This window comes from Octodon degus, unplaced genomic scaffold (assembly GCF_000260255.1).
Source record: "Octodon degus isolate 3935 unplaced genomic scaffold, OctDeg1.0 scaffold00073, whole genome shotgun sequence".
Lineage (NCBI taxonomy): Eukaryota > Metazoa > Chordata > Mammalia > Rodentia > Octodontidae > Octodon > Octodon degus.
Window position 1 is genome coordinate 76,557 of NW_004524649.1, and position 10,094 is coordinate 86,650.

Consider the following 10,094-nt stretch of genomic DNA (forward strand, 5'->3'; position numbering starts at 1 on the left):
GCACAATCGCCTGCAGTCTACCCACAGGGTGGATGGAGGCCGCGTAGCCCTAGATTCCTACAGGAGGACGGCAGGCGTCCAGAGAAATCACTTTAACTCCGCCCGCCTTCCCCAAGGCAGCGGGCCGGAAGTCCCAACCACTTCGGAAAGTCCATCCTACTGTGGCCTCTTCCTGTGTTTTCTTTTTTGTTGTTTTGCATACGCCCTGTTCTAATAAAGCTTCCTTGCTGGACAACCAATTCAACTTTCATATGCCACGTTGTGTGAAACAGTCTTCTTTGTTATGTGTGATTGTTTTCAACAATTTTCTGATCTTTTCAAGAGTGACAGAGTAAGCTAAGCCACACCAAACACCGAGACTGGGGAACCTACATGTTTTTCTGTGCGTGTGTGTGTGTGTGTGTGTGTGTGTGTGTGTGTTAGAGCACATCCCTCCAAATTTATTTATTGAAAGCAGCATATATTCCTTAATCCAAATTTTTGTAGAACAGTTACCTGATCCAGCTTACATATGGAATTTTACTACTTCACCGTTGCTTATAAGCTGCCATTATAAAAGTGGCCTAGGGCTGAGATTTCCTGTGAAGCTCAAGAAGGATCTCATTCTTTTCCTAGTTTGCTTGCATGGTTTTCTACTGAATTAATTTTTTTCAAACTGGTATAAATTCTTTCATTTTTCAGATTTTGTTGGATTGTGGCTACTCTCAACTTTTTGCCTCATAGACCCCTCTTAAATTTCATCCAGGGCCTTTGAATCTGGTTCAGCAATAGAGCACTTGCTTAGCGCATGCATTGTCCTAGGTTCCATCCTTAGCACAGAATGTAATGGCCTGCACCTCCTTCATAGCTAACAAGACTAACTGCCAGCATGAAAGATACCCAAATGCTTCTTACCTGGTCATGTAAATGACCTCACACAATCATTTTATAAAATTACTAACCTGTTTTGAACCTGTTTAATTGCTATTTTATTTTCTCATTAAAATGAATAAAAAGTTTTAAAAATGAAAAAAGAACCAAGTATCTGAATTAAGCAGCATGACACGAGGCCATGTATGCCAAGTTGTGGGCTCACTAGGGACTCTCGGAGGCTCTCCATCATACCCTTTGCATTACAGGACTTCATGCACATTACTGTTTACCAAACTTTATCTCTCCTCATTTTCTTATGACTCTAGAAAGGGGTCATTCTGCCACCTTTTCCTGCAGTATACATTGCCCTCTTCTTTCTATGACCAGAGTAATTTCAAGGGAATAGGATTCATGGAAAACCAGAAAGGAATTAAGCAAAGATATCTGTTGAGAATTTTGCAGTGACAGGATGGCAATCACATAATCATGCTCATATTCAAACATGCAGAATGAGCAGTAGAAATAAAAGACCAGATAAACATCTACGTTAGGATTCTCCTGAGGAATGGTCTAATAGAATACAAGAATTATCAGACTGGCTTACATGATCAGCAGATGGATATCCCCCAATGACTGTCAAAAAGATGGAGAATTAAGGTAAACAGCAGCTCCTCAATCTGAAAAGCTGTAATCCTCAAAATTAGAGAGAACAAGAGTGAGGAGACACTAGCCAAAAAGAGATTGAATTTAAGTGTATTAAGGAAGGGACCTCAGGAACAGCAGTTTTGGGCTCCTACAGTGCATATTACAATTTAGAGCAGGACCACAGCCAAAAGAAGTTAAAGGGTATTCTCAGAGTTGTTTGCTTTGGTTATTGTGTCCCCCATACTTTGATAATATTGCCTAACCTAGGTCAACGTGGATCATACAACAAACGATCCCATTCTATCTCTCTTCTGACAAAAACTCCCATATAATCTATTGCAGTCTGGTAGATCTATGTTCCTATGTGCGTGAGTTACAAATAAAAAACTGCACCGGTCTCAGCTCACAGCTCTTTTCCTGAGACTTTAGAGTTAGACCCTCTGGGTTCTCTCAGTGCCTAAACTAAGTCTCTTCTCTGAAGAATCTCATCCTATATGCAGCCCATGGTCATACACTGCAACATCCAAGGATGTAGCAGCAGTCTGATCCCCAGATCCTGGTAGCTCTCCGGTGTAGGTCTATGTTGAAAGGTGGAAGAAGCCTGAGTGTGATATCCATGGACAGTGAACAGAAGCAGCAAAAACCATGTGCTTGAAAAGAATCAAGAAGGCCAAGTGTAGTGGTGCACACACGTAACCTCAGCAGCCAGGAGAATGAAGCAAGCGCATTTCTGTGATTTCAAGAACAGCGTGAGCTATAAGATGAACGCAGAACTTAATTTCTTTTTTTAAATTTTTTATTTACTTTATTGAAAATCAATAATTACATATCAAATTAAAAATTGTAGGCAAATACCAAAATGTGAAAGACATAAGATATAGACAGAGTGATTTTCAGAGTAATAGTTCTGAAATGAATACATTGTATGAGATTAATAATAGATTGCACATTGTAAATAAATTTTTTATACTCAATACACTATACATTGTAATCTTCTTAGTGGTTATCCATAGTACAAGAAGCAGACAGGATATTCTGTCCAAACACTGTTAGTATACCTCTTTCTTCTCATTGAATTAAACAAAAGTAGCTGTAAATTTATCCTAACTATTTTGTATATAGAAATACAAAACGATCTTTCCTTTGTATCCTTTTTTTTGTCCTGTCAGAAGTGAATATTCTATTGGCGTCTAAATACTATAGGTATTTCAATTCAACTAAACAATCTAACACTGTCTAGCAACCTATAATATTAGTGGGTTATCCTCAGAAGTTATTGACTTGAGCCTTTTACAGCTCATCGTATTAATATGGATTTACTTCATATACCTCCTTTTTATACTTTTCTGCTGGATTGTTAAGACCAAGATACACCAAGACCTATATAACAAGAAATGTAACTTTTGTATCTGATAAGGTCAGCCAAGTACTCTCAGGATTTATCCTGTAGCCCTGTACTGCCCATTGTACATCTTTCTGTCAGTGTCTGACCTGAGGATGAATCACGGCCATTGCTTGACCAATTTGCTCTATGTGAAAGCTTGAGAAATTTTTTTTTCTCCATGTGACTCTCCCTAAGTTCATTTTACATCATCGAACACATTCCTCTGTGGCTCCATAATCTTCTTGATCAGAAAATTTGGAGCACAGAGTTACATGTTGTTACATTACAGGTTTCCTATGTCCCGAGTCTTCACTGACCTTGAAAGGCTAGGGTCAAAATGTTAGCTAACCTTGCAGCCCTTCTTTTTCTCCAATTTTGAACTGCTAACTTAGGTTGTTAACCCTCCAGAAAAGAAGCTAATTATTAACCTGCGATACATGCAGTTCAGCTTACCCTATCTGTCTAAATATCAAACATTTTGGCATATCATGGAACAGGTATTTTCCATGAGATATTGATATATTGAACTTTAAGTCCTTGCAGAATATGAAGGAAAAATAATTATATAAAAGTAGAAATAAGCATTTACATATTTTTACAAAGAAATCTAGAAACCTAACCATATACAGAATTGTAAGTCCTTATACTAGGGAGACAATATGATATTTACAGATGTGGGTCTGGTTTATTTCACTAATAATTATATCTTCAAGTGGCATCCACTGAAATGTGAAGGCTACAAGGTTATTATTCTTTAAATCTGAGTAGTACTTCATTATATAAAAGTACCACATCTTTTTTAAACCATTCCACATGTGATGGGTATCTTGGTTGTTTCCAACATCCGGCTATCACAAATTGTGTTGCTATAAACATAGGTACGCATATATCACTATGATATGATGCTTTCAATTCCTCCAGGACAATTCCCAGTAGGGAGATAGCAGGCTTGAATGGGATTTCCAGTCCTACTATTCTAAGGAGTCTCCACACTGATTTCCATAATGGTTGCACCAGTCTACACTCCCACCAACAGTGGAGAAGGGTTTCCCTTTCCCCACAGCCTCTCCAACATTGGTTTTTGGGTGATTTCTTTCTTTTTTTAAAATTTATTTTTATTTATTTAGTGTGTGTGTGGCCAGTTCAGCCCACCAGGGGGCGGGGCTGACTGGCATGTGGTGCTGGGGATTGAACCGGTGGTCTCTGTGCTTTTGCTTGGCTTAACTTGTTCTAAGTAGATGCTTTAGACCACTGAGCCATCTCACCAGCCCCAGGCGATTTCTTTCTGACAGCCAATCTTTCTGGGGTGAGATGGTATCTCAGTGTTGTTTTAATTTGCATTTCACAGATGGCTAGTGATGTAGAGCATTTTTTCTTATATTTATTCGCTTCTTTAATTTCGTCCTGTGAGAAGTGTGTGTTCATCTCAGATGCGAATTTCTGGATTGGGTTTTTAAAATTTAGTGGTTTTTAGTTCTTTATAAATTCTAGAGAGCAGACCGTTGTCTGAGTTCTTATTAGTTAAGATTTTTTCAGACCGGCGGAACCTACTACTGGTCCCAGCCTAGGAGCAGGTTGGGTGACACCCTCTTCCAACCCCCTGGGACGCGCCCCACCACTCCACATCACATCCCCCAACCCACCCGCTGAGTAGGAATTTCTGGTGGTTCTTCCGGGAACCACCAGACCCATTCCTAGCCTAGGCCCAGGGAGTGTGTGGGAGAGCTTCCCGCTACCCTGTGCCTGTGGGACCTACTACTGGTCCCAGCCCAAGCACAGCATGGGTGACACCCCCTTCCACCCACTTCGGATGACCCACACCACTCCGTAGCACCACCCCAACCCTGACAGCCCAGTCGGAATTTGTACCGCGTTCCGGGAACCCCCACACCAAGTTCTACCACATGCCCGGTGAGTGTATGGGAGAGCAGCCTCTCCACCGTACCCCACGTTGTCCCCTCCAGGATCAGCTCAGGCCTGACATACAGGCCTGGGTTGAAACCCTGCAGCTGCAATCGCTGCAGACAGTGTAGAGGGTAGAACCACCCAGCTAGTCCAGGAGAATAAAATCTTGCCAGAGGGGCACACCAGGTTCAAACTGAAGGGCAGCAGCAGGAAGGACCTGAGCACAGCAGCCAGACCCAAGCCAGGTACAGCTGGATAAATCCAAGCTTTCTAGATCTGCACCTGAAATTCAGTACGTGCTAAGGCTATAACTACCAAAAAGATCTACAACAAAGGTCAGAAGACAGTGATACACAAAATGATAAGAAGGAACAAAATGCAATCTCAGAACCCAAGCCCACCCATAGCAAGTGCAGAGGGCACTAACACAGAACAAATTGGGAATCACACAGCTGAAAGCAATGAATCAAGGGCTTCTGAAATAAAGAAACAGCTGCAGAAATGTATACAGAAACTCATATTGGAAATAAAAAAAGAAATCCCTGAATTAATAACATCTGCAATGAAGAATCAAATGCAGAAACATATGGAGGAAACTTAATGCCCAATAAGAATAAGTGCAGAGGACACTAGCTCTGCTCAAATGTATGAATTAATAGCGTCAATAGTCAATAAATAACAGCAGAAAGTTATAGAGGAACTCAGAGAGCAATTTTTTTTGAAATAAAAAAAGAATTCTCAGAACTCATAGCATCAGAAGTAAAGAAGCAACTACAGAAACATAAGCAGGAAACCCAATCTGAGAAAAGCACTGCAGTAAAATAATTTATAACTGCTTCTAAAGACGACATTGATAAAAAAAAATAGAGGAGATTAGAAAAATGATGGATTCCTTGAATGAGCAACACAGGAAAGAAATAGATCACAAGAAGCAGAGTCAAAGAGATATAGAGGAAATTAAAATATCAATCACAAGCTTGCAAAACTGTTTAAGTGAAAGTGAACACAGAGTTTCATATCTTGAAGATGCTGGTGCAGCTAGTGAAAAGGTAAGAAAGGATCTCTTAAAAAGAACGAGGATGCAGGAAAGAATAAGTCATCACCTGCAAGATGATACAAAGATGAACAATGTGAGATGAATAGGCATCAACAAGAAAAAAGGAGTCAATTCAAATGACATTTAAAAAATATGGGCAGAAGTAATAGCAGAAAACTTCCCAAATATGAGGAAACAATCTGACATTCAGGTAACTGAAGCGTACAGATCACAAAGTAACCTCAATCCAATGAAAAACACACTGAGACATATAATCGTAAACATCCCAGAAATTCACCAAAAGAATAATCTACTGAAAGCTACTAGACAAAAAAAGCAGATCACATTCAATGGAAAACACATTCATCAGAATTACAGCCAACTTCTCTTCACAATCCACGAAGACAAGAAGAGCATGGAATAGAGTACTTCAAGTCCTCTATGAAAACAAATTCCAGCCGAGACTTCCATACCCTGCAAAACTCTCTTTCAACTTTGATGGAGAAATGAGATACTTTCATGACAAAGAACAGCTAAAGAATTTCGTGATGACAAAGCCAACCCTACACAGGCTACTGAAAGATGTTCTAGAGAGGGACCAAAACTATCAAAACTCCACGAATGAGATCAGAAGCAACCAACTAAATAGGGCAAGCAATTAAACACAGAAGAAAAAGGAGTAAATGATGACAGGTAAATAACATGTCAATCGTAAGTCAATACATCTCAGTTTTAACCACCAATGTAAATGGACTCAATTCAACAATTAAGAGAAATAGACTGGCACAGTGCATTAGGAAAGAAAATCCAACAACATGCTGTATACAAGAAACACATTTAACTCATAAAGACATTCATAGGCTGAAAGTCAAAGGATGGAACAAATTATTACATGCTCCAGAACCTCAGAAAAAAGCAGGGGTAGAAATTCTATTCTCAGACAGTCTCAACTTCAAACCAACAATGATCAAGCAAAATAAAGAAGGCCACTATATACTGGTTAGGGGAAAAATACAAGAGGAAGAGGTAACACTCATAAACATGTATGCACCAAACACGGGAGCACCCAACTATATAAAGCAAATCTTAATGGACATGAAAAATCTAATATCCAATACCACAATCTTAACAGGAGACCTTAACACCCCCTCATCCCCAAAAGGTAGGTCTAGCAAACAATAATTTAGCAAAGAAATAACAGAACTGAACCAAAGTTTGAAACAAATGGACTTGGAGGACATATACAGAGTGTCCCACCCAAACACAGCTGAATACACATTTTTCTCAGCTGCACATGGGTCATTTTTCTAAAATAGACCACATACTGGTCCATAGCTCATGCTTAAGTATATGTAATGAAACAGAAATTATCCCATGCACATTATCTGACCACAGTTCAGTGATACTGAAAATAAATGATAAAAGAAACCAAAAAAAACCTTAAATACATGGAAATTAAATGAAGTCCTACCCAGCAACCAATGGGTCACAGATGAAATTAAACAAGAAATTCAACAATATCTACAATTCAATGAAAATTCAAGCACAACTTATCAGAATTTATGGGATACAATGAAAGCAGTTCTCACAGGGAAATTCCTACCTGAGAATTCACACATTAGGAAAACAGAACGGAAACAAATAAATACCATAATGCTGCACCTTCGACAACTAGAAAAGAAGAGCAAACCGAACCCAGAGCCAAAAGACAAAAAGAAAATATAAAGATTAAAGCAGAAATTAATTCATTTGAGACAAAGAAAACAACTCAAAGTATTAAGAAAGCAAAAAGCTGGTTTTTTGAAAGATTAAGTAAAATTGATAAGCCCCTAGCTAACCTCATCAAAAAGAGGAAAGAAAAAATTCAAACACAAGCAATAAGGAATGAAAAGGATGTAATTACCACAGACCCAGTGGAAATTCAGAAGATGATCAATAGCTACTTTGAAAATCTTTACTCTCACAGAATAGAAGACACAGAAGAAATGGACAGATTCCTAGAAAGGTACAAATTACCACAACTAAATCAACAATATATAACCACTCTCAGTAGCCCAATAACAGCCAATGAAATATGAGATGTAATTAAAAACCTACTGGCAAAGAAAAGTCCAGGTCTGGATGGATTCACAGCTAAATTCTACAAGACATTTAGAGAAGATGTAGTCCTATACTCCTCAAACTCTTCCATGAAATTGAAAAGAAAGCAATCCACCCAAAATCATTCCTGGAGGCAAGTATTATACTGATAACAAAGCCAGGAAAAGACTCAAATAAGAAAAAGAACTACAGGCCAATCTCCCACATGAACATAGATGCTAAAATCCTCAATAAAAATCCTAGCAAATAGAATACAGCAAATCATCAAGAAGATCATACACCATGACCAGGTAGGATTCATCCCAGGGATGCAAGGATAGTTCAATATTCGAAAATCTATCAATGTAATATACTATGTCAATAGAGAGAAAATTTAAAACCACATGATCATCTCCAATGATTCAGAAAAGGAGTTTGACAAAGTCCAACACTCATTCATGTTCAAAGTCCTACAGAAAATTGGAATAGATGGCCTCTACTTCAATATGGTAAAAACCATTTATGAAAACCCAACAGCTAACATAATCCTAAGTGGGGAAAAACTGAAACCTTTTACTCTTAGACCTGGTACAAGACAAGGATGTCCTCTATCACCACTCTTATTCAATGTAGTTCTGGAATCATTAGCTACAGCCATTAGACAAGAGAAAGAAATAAAAGGAAGAAGAATAGGTAAAGAAGAAGTTAAATTCTTCTTCAGCAGCTTTGGCTGCGGAGGTACCATTGCCTCTCAGGTTTGTGGCCGACCTCTCTGGAGCGGGCCCGCTGCGCTGGGCACAGTGAAGTCGAAAGGAGATGGTGGGTCGGAACAGCGCCATCGCCGCCTGCGTTTGCGGGGCCCTCTTCATTGGGTACTGCATTTACTTCGACCGCAAGCAGCGAAGTGATCCCAACTTCAAGAACAGGCTTCGAGAACGAAGAAAGAAACAGAAGCTTGCCAAGGAGAGAGCTGGACTTTCTAAGTTACCTGACCTTAAAGATGCTGAAGCTGTTCAGAAATTTTTCCTTGAAGAAATACAGGTTGGTGAAGAGTTACTGGCTCAAGGTGAATATGAGAAGGGTGTGGACCATCTGACAAATGCAATTGCTGTATGTGGACAGCCACAGCAGTTGCTGCAGGTGTTACAGCAAACTCTTCCACCACTGGTGTTCCAGATGCTTCTCACTAAGCTCCCAACAATTAGTCAGAGAATTGTAAGTGCTCAGAGCTTGGCTAAAGATGATGTGGAATGAAAACCAATCTCGACATAATAAAATCTCAAAAAGATTTTAAAAATTCTAAGCTCAGAAGTTGAACGACTGGGAGAATAAGGGCAAATATGCTTATTAGTGGACTGTCCTACACTGAAATCTACCAAAGTTAATGTTTACTTTGTGTAGATACATTTGTCAATTATTTATTTTTCCCAGTGAAAAGTGTATTTTAATAGAGAGCTTTTCATTTTATAAAAACACTATGAGTTACCAAAATACAAATTTTGTTTATTCCTTAGCCTTGTAGTTAAAATGTACATAAACCATTAAAACACCCAATGCTTAAGTTTTAAAGAATACGCAAAAGGGCTGGGGTTGCAGCTGAGGATAGAGTACTTGTGCAGCGTGTATGAGGCTTTAGATTTGGCCCCAGAACCACAAAAAAAGGAAAACAGTGAAAAGGTGTAGGAAAGTGGTGAATGTTCATTTTTGAAGCTAGCGCATTTTCTTACAAATGAAAGTTGGATAGAGATTTGATTGTATTTTTGAAAACTGTTAAAATGAGACCTTTCTATTTACGCAAACATTAATTGATGTGTTACTGTGCTGTACTAACGGCTCCACTTCTTTCCTCTTTGTCTGTTTTGAGCAATTTTATTTAAATCAGTGTAATTAATGTTTCTGGGTATTTGTCTCCTTGTATTTTAAGCATATGTAACTAGAAATATTACCAGGAATTAGATCTGTGTACGTGATCTCACCTGTGAGCTTCACCAGTTTGAGTCTGCTCTCATTTATAAAACCAGGGAATCAATTTTGGTGATTTTTAAGTGTCTTTCTGTTTCTCTTGCTTTTAGTTCTGTCGAGCACCTTCAAATTCACCTTTGCCTGAGGAATGTATTTGGGCAACTGGGATTTGCATTTTTTAAATATTTTGAATTCTGCATGCTTGCCTGATAGTGTTTCTGAATTGATTTT

The 10,094-nt window shown here is 38.8% G+C and overlaps 1 pseudogene; it reads left to right on the forward strand.

The window, feature by feature from the left end:
* The first annotated feature begins 8,651 nt into the window (after positions 1-8,651).
* LOC101564071 lies at positions 8,652-9,155 on the forward strand (annotated as a pseudogene).
* The last annotated feature ends 939 nt before the right edge of the window (positions 9,156-10,094 follow it).